The following is an 11,101-nucleotide window of genomic DNA, read 5'->3' on the forward strand; positions in this document are numbered from 1 at the left end:
AAAGAAAGAAAGAAAGAAAGAAAGAAAGAAAGAAAGAAAGAAAGAAAGAATATATTTGGAGTACAAATAATCCCATGTGTGAGCAGCTCTACATTGGGACTTTTCCATTCATTTTCTCATCTTACCTTCATAACAACCCTGTGAAAGATGTGCCATGACCCCTTTTTACAGATGGGAAAACTGAGACTCCAGGAGGCGAGGTGACCAGCACATAAGGATACAGGTGGAGTACAAGTCCAGCGCCTTCTAATTCTCGAATCTAACCTCTTCCCACAAAGCAACTTGAGAACGGCGGGCCCAGCTGATACAAGGGAAGCCTAAGTGAGCATCTTGTGGCCACGCTATTCCAGAGACTATGTTAAACAAATATCTGGTTTCTTTAAAACAACAACAACAACAACAAAAACAAACAAACCCAACAACCGAGCAAACAGAAAAGGCAAAGTGCTGAGTCATTCCCCCCAAGTAAGCGGAGGGAGGTGATTACAAACAGCTGGACCAGACATCATGCGGCTCCACTAGAAACGCCAGAGGAGAAGCAGGAAGGGACTGGTTCAGAAAGGAGAAGGAGAACCGAAGCGGGGAAGTTATTTCAGAGGACAGAGCACGGCCAGACAGAACCGGGTAGAGCCAGACAGAGCCCGAGCCCTTGGTTGTGGAAGAAAAAAAGAAATCGAATTCTAAAAACTCAAGAATCCTTGGTCTATGTCCTTGCCTCTCAGTTAAACAGTAAAGGAATGGACACAGGCCCCCAAACCCTGAAGGCGGGACAGTCCATCATGTGAAAATAAGTTTGAGTTGGGACAATACAAGTGGTGGGGAGGCCAGTGAAAAATCTACCCTACGGGGGGAGCATGGAGCTGAAGGATGAAGCGCCATGTTTGTACTTAGAGGTTACTCTTTTCCTATCGTCTCTACCGAGGGTACGGGGTTGTTTATCTTGAAAAGACTGAGTAATTACCTTTTATTTTTTTTAGTTGACCACTTGACTTTGGATATACAATCACAGAGTTAATTTTCCCTTCCTGAAATTGCTGCACCTCTGAATTGGCATACCTGCTCAGCTACCCCCACTGCTGACCCTGGGATTGTCTGGGCCGCTGCTGAGGTCCAGGCCTTGGCTGAAGAAGCATTTACGTGGCACTGGCCCTGCAACCTTGGCTGATGTTAGAACAGCATCCCATCAATCCCAAAATGGGAAGTCAGGAGAGGAAGTGGATTAGGAATGTGGGGTAAGGCCTGCTCATGTTCTGCCCCCAGCCAATATCATTTGGCACCTACTCTACTCCATGGACTTAGCTAGAGGCCCAAGGACAAGTTGGATTCGGGGCATTTAGCTTCAAGTGGAGAGGAGTTAGCAGGAGTGTCCAATGCATTCCTTTAGACTTAGACGAGTGGAAATGGATAAGCAACTGGACATGAAGATATTAATTGGCAAATAAGAGTCCTCGTCGAGTGAGCAGGGTCCATTTGCAAGCAGAAGTAACTAGAGGGAGAAAGACTACACGGAGTACAAGAGGACTCATCCTTTGTTTTTGGCGTGAATGTAAAAATGAGTAAGTGTGATGCCAAGGGTCAGAGAGAGCGGGGGCATAGACAAGCATCAGACAGACTTGGGTCTGAACTGTAGCTCTTTATTTCAGGGCTGTCTGAGATAAGATAAAATCCAAAACCTCTCTGAAACTCACCTATAATATGGGGCGAAAGATATGTGGGTTGAGGATGAACATGGATTAATGCCTGTAAAATGTCTGATAGGGTACCTGGTACGGAGTCAATTCTCAGCTAGTATTCCTTCCCTTGTTCTCTCTCCTGAGGAGAAACATGAATAATGAGGATATTGTGGTAGGCAAGCTTATGCTTAGAACTGGGTTGGAAAAATCCCGTATTTGTCATAATTGAGATAGATAATCAAGAAGTATTAAGTGCCGGCCACATTAAGGGTGAAACCAAAGCACTGCATGAAAACGTAGCTTGCTCAAAGTCAAGAAACTGCTAGGTAAAAGTTTCCCCAAAGCTGCTTGGAAAGTTGGCCCCAGGTTCCTCATTCCCTAGCTTATCATGCTAAGGTCAGAGAGTCTGTGTTTTTAATTAAAACCCAAATGCTTCCATCCTGTGAACATACCTCCTATCTCAGCAGCCCTTAGGAGCACAATGGGTCCTCCCCCTAGTCTTAATAAGATCAAGACAGAAACAACAACAGTAGCCACTGTCCTCCCCATCTCCCTTGGCTCCACAGTGTGTACCTCTTTCTCTCTGGGAAGTCTGTGAGTCAGGATCTATTTCCAGGAACGCCAGCCCTGGAAACGCCAGCCCTGGAAACTGCTCTCAGTTTGCCTGTCTTGTGCAGAGAACCTAGTCCTCAGGGACTCCAGGAAAGAGCACTTGGTCTTAGGCTGTGTACTGAGCTTGGTTCTTGGGTGGAAGCTGCCTTTGGTCCTCCAACTGCCATCCTGCCATCACTCCTGCCCAGGATGCATGAACGAATGAACTCCGTTCCTCATAGTTCCATAGGCACCCCTCTGGGTGGGCTCAATGGGGAAGGTAAAGAACCTTCTACAAAGACTGGAGCTGAAGGAGGATGCCCATCTCCCATCTTTTTATCACACAGAGACACAGAACAAAGAGCCCTGTCTTACTTGAATTCTTGTCTCTTTTCTGCTGTTGACCAGTTGACAGGCTCAATTGTCCATCTGCATGAAATCAAAGTTTAGTGAGCTTAACTCTGTCTACTGGGAGTTTTGAAAATTTTAACTGTGGAATAGGGCTCATGGGGACACAGAAACTGCTCTGGATCAGACAATCCTGGGTGAAAACTCCAGCTTCTATCCTCACTAGGCCTGGGATCTTGGAAAATTACCTTTTGAGTTTCCATTTTATCAAAGAATATTGTATGGTGGATGTAAATACTTAAACTACAGTGCAGATGTGTAATACATGCTCAGTAAGAATATATATACCCTGCCCTACATTGCAAGCAAGAAGAACCCCTTAAAAATCTACCCCAGAGCCATTTTCTGTTATTCAGACCAAACAGACAATATTTCTGATCCCGAGGTCTATTAAGCAATAGGAAAACACCCTTTGGGGGTGATTGCTGACAAAAAGACCTTCCTGTTCCAAACTGGAGGCAAAGACTAGAGCAGAGGGAGGAAGCAAGCCAGCAGTGGTTTTGTTTGGGACCAGCTGGCTCATCCTCCTGAGGCGGGGACCCAGCGCTGGGCCTTCCTTTCCCCACCCCTTGCATTCTATGAGAGAAGCCATCAGAATGGGAGGTCGCCATATTGGCCAGAGACTCCTCCCGTGGGGCTTGGAGAGTGACAAAAGTGGCACAGAGTTCCTTTTCAGGGTGGTCTCTGACGGGAACAGGGAATCCAGGAAAAGTCTTGACGATAGAACATTAAAACAGAAACACATTTTTGGGGCTGAGATTTCCAACTTGGGGTCTAAATTCCCAGGCAATATTGAAGCCTTAGTGTAAAGAAAATGCTCTTTGGGGTTCAGATTGCCTAGATTTCTTCCCTATTACTGCTTTTTTCTTCCCTGAACACAAAAGAAAGTTAAGCTCTACACTCCAGGATGGAGCTGGAGAGAAAATGATCCATTTACTTAGAGCAGAGGAGATGGTTTCCAGAGGATTTGTAGGAAAATGCCCTTTGCCTGCAGGCCCTTGGAGCCCAGGCTGGGCTAAGCTGATTAAAGCTCCATTCAGAATTGCAATAACCCAAAAGATACGCCAGGGCCACTGATGGGCCTCAAGATTAGCCACTAAACTGATCACTCTCTCTGGGATTGTGGCGGCTGTATTTTTAGAAACTGGGCACTCTAAAAAAAAAAAGAAGAAGAAGAAAAGAAAGAAAAAATTTCTATTTTCTCAGGCTCTGTGTGCGGACCTCATTAATTTCCCAAAGTCTCAGCAGAAGAACAATTGCTCTAATTCCATCTGGCAAGGTTCTAAAGCTTGAAAATTTCTCATATAAAGTATACAGAAAATGAATAGACACACTTATATATGACCTCTGTAATAGATGGCTCAGTATGCGTAATAGGCTACACCCCATACACAAACACGCACATGTGTGTATATAAATATTTTTTTTTCCTTGCCTTCCTGCCCTTATCCTGGAATTCTTAGCAATTTGGCCTGTCCTTGCTTATTAATGATGTTTCCAGAGCAGGGCTCATTGGTGCATTTTCGGCAATGGGCTGATTAATAGGTGGGCACGGGGGAGCTCTCTGGGAGCCTGAGCATTGCCGGCTTGTTGACCTTGATGCTGGGGGATAGTCTAGCTTCAAACTATGGAATCTCAGTTAGCATCATAAATTGTGGAGCCACTGGTTTTATTACCCTTCTGCCTCCTGCTGGGAATGTTGTTTCTCTTTAATAATGGGCTGAGAAGCAGCAATGAGCACTTCCCCTCCCCCTCCTCCCTGCAAAACTTGCCCCCTCCACTCTTCTCCCCCTCCTCCACTCGCCACCTCCCAGCGCTGGTCAGCAAGGCAGATAGACAGACAGACACACAGACACACACACACACACACGTGCTCACAGCATCAGGCATTCATTCGCATTGTACACACCCGTGTGTGTGTCTATATATATATATAGCAACCTATCCTTCCCCCTCCTTTTAGCTCCAGGACTTAGTAAGGAAACACCCCCCTCTCCTTGGCACAGCTAAATCAGGCAGGGATTTTCAAAAGGCACTTTTGTAAACATCAAAGGAAAACAGAAAGTAACCAATCTTAGAAAACATAAAAATAGTCTTGTTTTCAAAATAGAGATTTCTAGAATCTCAGTAGAAATAGAGAAAAACTGGCCTGACTTCTAAACACTGTTCTCAAAAGAGCAAAGATAATGCTCCTTGCTTCCTCATTGCCCCACTTCCCGTGGCCTCCAAGAACGGTCCCACTCCTTGGGCCTCAGGGACTCATGTCTACACAAAAGTGCACCCTCGAGCTGGACCCAAAGGAAGATTCACTTCCTTGCCTGATGTCAGCCCCTCCCACTTCTAGATCTACCCCACTCCCACTTCTAGAAAACTCCCAACTCAAATCTTCAGAGTTTTACTCAATTGTCACTTCTTAAGGGAAGCCCTCCAGGACTTCCTTGTCAATGAAACCCCTCTCTTTATCCAAGATTAATGTGTTCCTTCTCCCTTTCACAGCAACCATCCCGGTTGTAAATGCATGTTTATTTGTGGGAGCATGTGTTTAATGTCTACGTCCAGAGCTGGAATGTAAACTCCTTCAGTGTAGGATGCCACAGCATTGATCTCATTACCAGAAACATAGCTCACATTAAATCACATTTGTTGATTGACTAGACAACACTTCTGAATTGCACCACACACTTCGGAGAAGTGGCTTCCCAAATCCATGCTAGTTCAAATGTCTAGGACAATGATCTGTCTCCATATTGTAGTAGATATGGCTGGTCTCCCGCTGAGCTGGTGCATCTGTCCCTCAGCAGCGCTGAACACTCTCCTAGAGAATTACTCTGAGATTAGGAGCTATCTCCCCAGAAATGCCTGGGAAGCTATATTCCCCCCAGGAGGTGGTCAGTAGCCAATGGCCAATTAATATGTGAGTAGAAAAGCTTGGCTCCCTTGCCTCAAAGTGGGAACACGTGTGTGTGGTGCTGTCCAGACTGACACCAGTCTTCAGGGGAGCTCACGGGTTTTCCTGTCTTGCCACATGTGGCTTTCCTCATCCCCTTACAGATTTAACTTGAGAGCACTCTCTTAATAACTCATTTGCATATGAATCTCTGTCTCAGGAACTGTTTCTAGGACCTAAACTGAAACACATTCAATATTCATAACCAGGGGGATACTGGTAAACCAACTCTCCAGAAAAACATACTGACTCTGGTTTGTACTATTTGCCAATTTTCATGGTGTAAGTAACTCCCACTACAGCTAATTTCAAGCTAAACATGGTATCATTGAACACAAGGTGGGAAAGGGATGCACACAGTTGGCTCCTGGGAGTCAGTGGGGACCATGTCTGGGCATACCATTGCTCACAATATACATGAAATGAGAGTTGTATACATAATATTAATATTAGTAGTTGTACCACTGTGAGCACTAACCATGTGCTAGGCATTATGTTAAATTCTTTATATTTACATTAGTTCTCACAACTCTGAGAGGTTTGTACATATTATTACCCCATTTTACAGATGTAGAGGCTTTGGCTTCTGGAGTTACACGGTATATCTAATGTCACACTGCTTATAAAAGCTGGTGCTGAGATTCAGACCCAGATGTGACTCTAGAATCTTAATGTATGACCATATTTGGTGATACCTACCAAAAGGTAATAAATGCTCATTTCACGTGTATAGCATTTTAATTCTGCATGGTGACTTTTTTCTGCATAATAATTTGCATTCCTTCTCATATTTTAATGATTTCAGTAATAGAACTGTTCGGGACAAACACAATTATTTTCAAGATAGGGACATTGAAGCTCGTTGTGATTGTTCAGGAGTTCTGAGGAGTGGATGGACCTAGAACTACTGCTCAGGATTCTCATGGTCTAGGTGTCTTTCTAGCAGACTCTGCTCCTTCCTCCCCAGCATCTCAACTCTCAATGGCAACCTCACCATTTTCTGGATGTAAGATCTATCCCGCTTTTAACCAGAGAAGGCCAGCATTCAAGCAATCATAGGGACTGTTGTTCATCAGTTCTTCAGTAGTTTGAACACCTACTGTTGTGAATCTAGAGTGGAACCTCAAGTAAGGAAGATATGACCAGGACTCCTAAGTAGGTTTTGGTCAAACCATTCAGTTTAGTTTAGCCCACAATTACCAACTGCCTGCAGCACCTGCCCTGGAACTCCTCAGGGGCTTCTGAGACTTGGCTGCCAATGCAAAACCCTTCATGTGTAACTTGGCACATGGTGGGCAGTCAATAGATCTAACTAGGTCCCTTCTCCTTCTTCGGTCCAAAACTGTTAGCAGGTCTTGCTGGAGAATGACAATGCATCTATGCTATGGTAGGTCTGTGCACGCCCCTACTTCTTTCTTCAGAAAATATGATGAGGGGCGCCTGGGTGGCTCAGTCAGTTAAGATCTGCCTTTGGCTCAGGTCATGATCCCGGGGTCCTGGGATCGAGCCTGGCATTAGGCCCCCTGCTGTGCGGGGAGCCTGCTTTTCTCTCTGCCTGCCACTCGCCCTGCTAGTGCGCGCTCTCTCTCTTTCTCTCTGTCAAATAAATAAAGTCTTTAAAAATATATGATGAGATTATTCACAAATAGCAATCTGTCCAATGTTTGGTTCTTTAAGTATATTCATCAATGGTAGATATTATTGATAGTATTATTCTATTATCACTTTCGTGATGGGCTATTATTTTGGCCCTCTGTCCCAGCTGGAGTTGCCATCTTGATGACTGTATACTTGCAAATCTAAATCAAATTCTAGGTATTATTTACAGATATGTTCTTCCCCTTCTGTAGGAGAGAACCTCAGGAAAACATCACCTGTCTTAGCGGTTGGGCCATGGATAATGTAGGTGGATGTTATAAGCGGGACAGGAAGCCAGTGACAGAGCACAGAGTCCATTTAGCGGCTGTAAGTCAGGTGATCAGAAAGACGATCAGGAGGGTCTGATGATTCCCCTGAAACACATGTCTATTGAGTATTTGGTGTGGATAAGGACGTCTAGAGATGACTAAGGGGTAGATCCTCTTTCAAAGGTCACCATTAATGTTCTCACATTTGATAATCTGATGAAAGCTGTCTGCCCTCTCTTCTGGGGGGTGGGGAGAAGAGGGAACCACGTAGACTTTCACGTACACTGTTTTACTTATAATTTCAGGTGAAACTCAGTCATAGACTTCAAACTTTAAATTCATTTGGCATTTATTGAGTACCTAGCATCCTGCCAGCTCCAGTGGTGGATGCAAATAAAGCTCATCTGCATTGTTTTAGGGCAGTAAATCATGAACTTTGATAGACTGCCTACCACAGCAGGGCCAGATGGGAGGGGTGTTTTAAAGGTCTATGGGCCATCCACAGGGGAGAAAATGTTTCTGGCTAGAGGTGGTGAGATTTATTAATTACCCAAGATACACAGGATACTTTGCTCTCTCTGCTGTCCCATGATCATTCTGGATGGCATTACCATCTCGTGGCCAGCCCCAACCTCATCCTGGCCATTAGTCTGAAAATATCCAAATCACCCTGAGCCCAACCTTCCTCCCCATTCCAGCGTGCCCTGGATGTATCAGGGAGAGAGGTGGAGGTAACTGGACTTCTCAAAATCTTCCAGTAAGCCAAATGCCCTGGCAGACACCTACATACCTATATAAATAATGCAGTGGGCATTATTATACCTGTTCTACTGCTGAGAAAACTAAGGCTCAGAGAGCTTGAAAAAGTTACCCAGAGTCACACGGGGAGGGGTGGGCGTGGAGCAGTGTGTTTGACTATAATTTCCAATGTTTTTCTATCACACAGGCTGGTGGCTGGAAGGTGGGTAAAACATCACATTATGGGTGCAAGCTGAAGATCAATGTGCCTGCCCTCAGCGAACACAGTCAGAGAGGCTCTTAACCTCTTGGGGGAAATGGGCAAAGTGTGGAAATATTACATAACTTTGAGCATCTTCCCAGAAAAATACTGAAAACTTTGCATATAGTTTTGGAGAAATATTTGCACCCCTCCCCCATTCCGATCCCAAGCAAAGACTCTAGGCTCAGAATATACTGGAAGCAGACTCTAGCAATTCCAAAGTGTGCATTCCCTGTAAAGGAAATGGTGCCAAGTGTTCTGCTGGAACCCTCAGGAAAATACGTAAGTGCTGCTGGTGGAAATCACCTGTTCCATGTTGGCTGCTGCTTCGGAATTTAGAAGGATGACGTGCAGAACATCAGTCAATCAGAAGGATTCAGGACATTCATCCAGGCACACGGGCAACTTCTGAGTGACTGCACAGCCCAACGGGGTTGTGCAGGGCTATGTGTCCTTTCTGTGGAGTTGAAGCAACTCTCCATGGGCTTTGCAGGGCAAGCCAGGGACAAGGGGTCATTCCCTTTGAAGGAGAGATGTGTACAGAAAGTATGCAGGAGAGTGAGAGCCTGCATATTGTATAGTATTTCCTTATTTGTTTTCAACCTAAATCAGAAAGATATTTCTTGGGATTGGCAGAGTTGCTAAGACAGAATTTTTTTTTAAGTTAAGATTTAAGCATTACAGGGAATTTCGGGGTGCTGGGGTGCTGTATTTCTGGATTTGGATGCTGGTTGCGTGAGTGTGCTCAGTTGTGATATTCAGTGAGCTTACACTATGTATGTAAGTTCTACTTTTCTATAGGTCTATTATGCTTCTATATATAAACATATGCTACATGTATATATATTTCTCCATGTGCAGTAAAATGTTTTTAAAAAATGAAGCAAGCTATCTAAAACTCACTTTTATGAGGAAAAACAGTATAATTTTCTGACATAATTTAAATGCTCAAAGTCGCAGTCAGCCAAATGTCTGCCACGTTAACTTAAAGATTTTGTGGAACAGGACCGACAGCTCAGCACATGTTAATACACTGAACTGAAAGTTGCAGCAGGATCTGCTAACTCCCTTGCAGGGTGTCTGGCAGCAGAGTCCCCGGGCCCTCTCTGGGGCCCTTCCTCCTACATGCTGGCTCCTCTGGGCTGAGTCCTGGCTGCAATTAGCTATGTGGTTGGATTCATTAATCCTGACCTGAGCAAGCTTGCAGGCCCACAGGGTTGTGGAATGTGAAAGGAGTCTGCTGCTAGATGCTTGGCATGGCTTGTACTGGGATGTTGGGGTGCAGTCTGCAAATCCCACCCCCTCCTGTCTTTCTGGAAGGTTCCATTCATTCCCAAGTGCTTCAGCCCTGGTTTACTGAGCAGCACTCAAGAGTCCTGTTGGAGGCTGTGTCTGCCTACGCCTTGACCATCTCTGTTTAGTAAGGAGCTGCATTCAGCTCCTTCTGTCCCTCTGCTCTGGTTACCCCAATTCCAAGCCCCACCTCTTTGGCATATGCCATGGACTTTACATGCGAGGTGTCAACTGGACCCGCAACACAATGGCTTTTGTGTCTGACATCCTCAGCCTCATCCTCCCAAGCTCCCCCCCCCCCCCGCCCAACACACACACATGCCTCTTTCAGCTCAGCCACCCAGCACCGTTTCATTCCTTCCTCCCCTCCCCGGTGGCTCCTGCCTTTTGGTGGCTGTATTATGACATCCTATGTCTCTATGCATAGGGAAGCTGCTGACTTCAGAAATTAGAAGGTCTGACTGAACTACAGGAAGAAAGGAAGCAGAGTCAGAGCTGAGGTCCCAAGTCACCTGCAGCAATATGTGAACACAGGAGGCTTGGCCTGTGTACTGAGCCACCCCCAACAGGAGATGCACCCCCCTCCCCCGGGAGGGGAGCGGGCACAGGCTGCTGCCCATGCCATCCCTGGGGACCCAGCCTGGTTGCTCCGTCGGTTGGGGGTGGGGAGAGAGGGTGGGATATAATGACACACAGCAATGTGTTTCTCTGCCTTTTCCCTCTGTCACTGCGAAAATGCCTGAATACCAGGTTTAGTCCCCTACATATTTCTTTATTCACTTTTCAAAGGACTTAAGGAAGTTAGCTCTCCATATGGCGTGGGTCATGTGGATCCAACGTGCCCCTCGAAGACCCTCGAAGATGTAGAGCATCATTTCTGCAAATAGATCTCAGAAGACGCCGTTCTCCAAGGCCAGGGTCAGGTGGAAAACAGCAAGCGTGTTGCAGGATGCCAATAAATCTGCAAGCCTCCTCCAACTTTACTGAGCCCTTCTGAACTCATTCCTCCCTCATCTGTGGATAGACATAGTGAAGGCCCTGCCCAGTTCTCACTGGTGAGGCCCCGACCAGATGGCAGAGAGCTATGAGGCAACTGTAGAGTAAGGATCGTTAAGAACAGAATGTGAGCAACTTCCAGGAAAGGAGAAGCCGCCGGACTGCAAGAGCCTCGTGACAAGCAGGCGGTGTCTCAAAGTACGGCTTTGTTGACTGCTGCCACGACATGGACGACACCAAACCTGGGTTGCTTGCTGACTGCCGTGTAAATGTCTTTGCTTTTCTA

General features: G+C 45.8%; 1 long non-coding RNA gene across 3 annotated transcripts in view; it reads left to right on the forward strand.

The window, feature by feature from the left end:
• LOC112827029 (uncharacterized) overlaps positions 1-9,409 on the forward strand; it is a 16,584-nt gene extending 7,175 nt beyond the window's left edge. The window contains exons 4-8 of one of the 3 annotated variants that reach the window (XR_003209140.2): positions 172-321; positions 978-1,232; positions 6,425-7,006; positions 7,470-7,584; positions 8,473-9,409. This is a non-coding gene — a long non-coding RNA (uncharacterized lncRNA). The remainder of the gene's footprint in view (positions 1-171; positions 322-977; positions 1,233-6,424; positions 7,007-7,469; positions 7,585-8,472) is intronic. The other 2 variants (XR_003209139.2, XR_003209138.2) reach the window with 2 other exon arrangements.
• The last annotated feature ends 1,692 nt before the right edge of the window (positions 9,410-11,101 follow it).

This window comes from Callorhinus ursinus, unplaced genomic scaffold (genome assembly GCF_003265705.2).
Source record: "Callorhinus ursinus isolate GAN/ISIS: 27379988/994484 unplaced genomic scaffold, GSC_fseal_2.0 scaffold38, whole genome shotgun sequence".
NCBI classification, from domain to species: domain Eukaryota; kingdom Metazoa; phylum Chordata; class Mammalia; order Carnivora; family Otariidae; genus Callorhinus; species Callorhinus ursinus.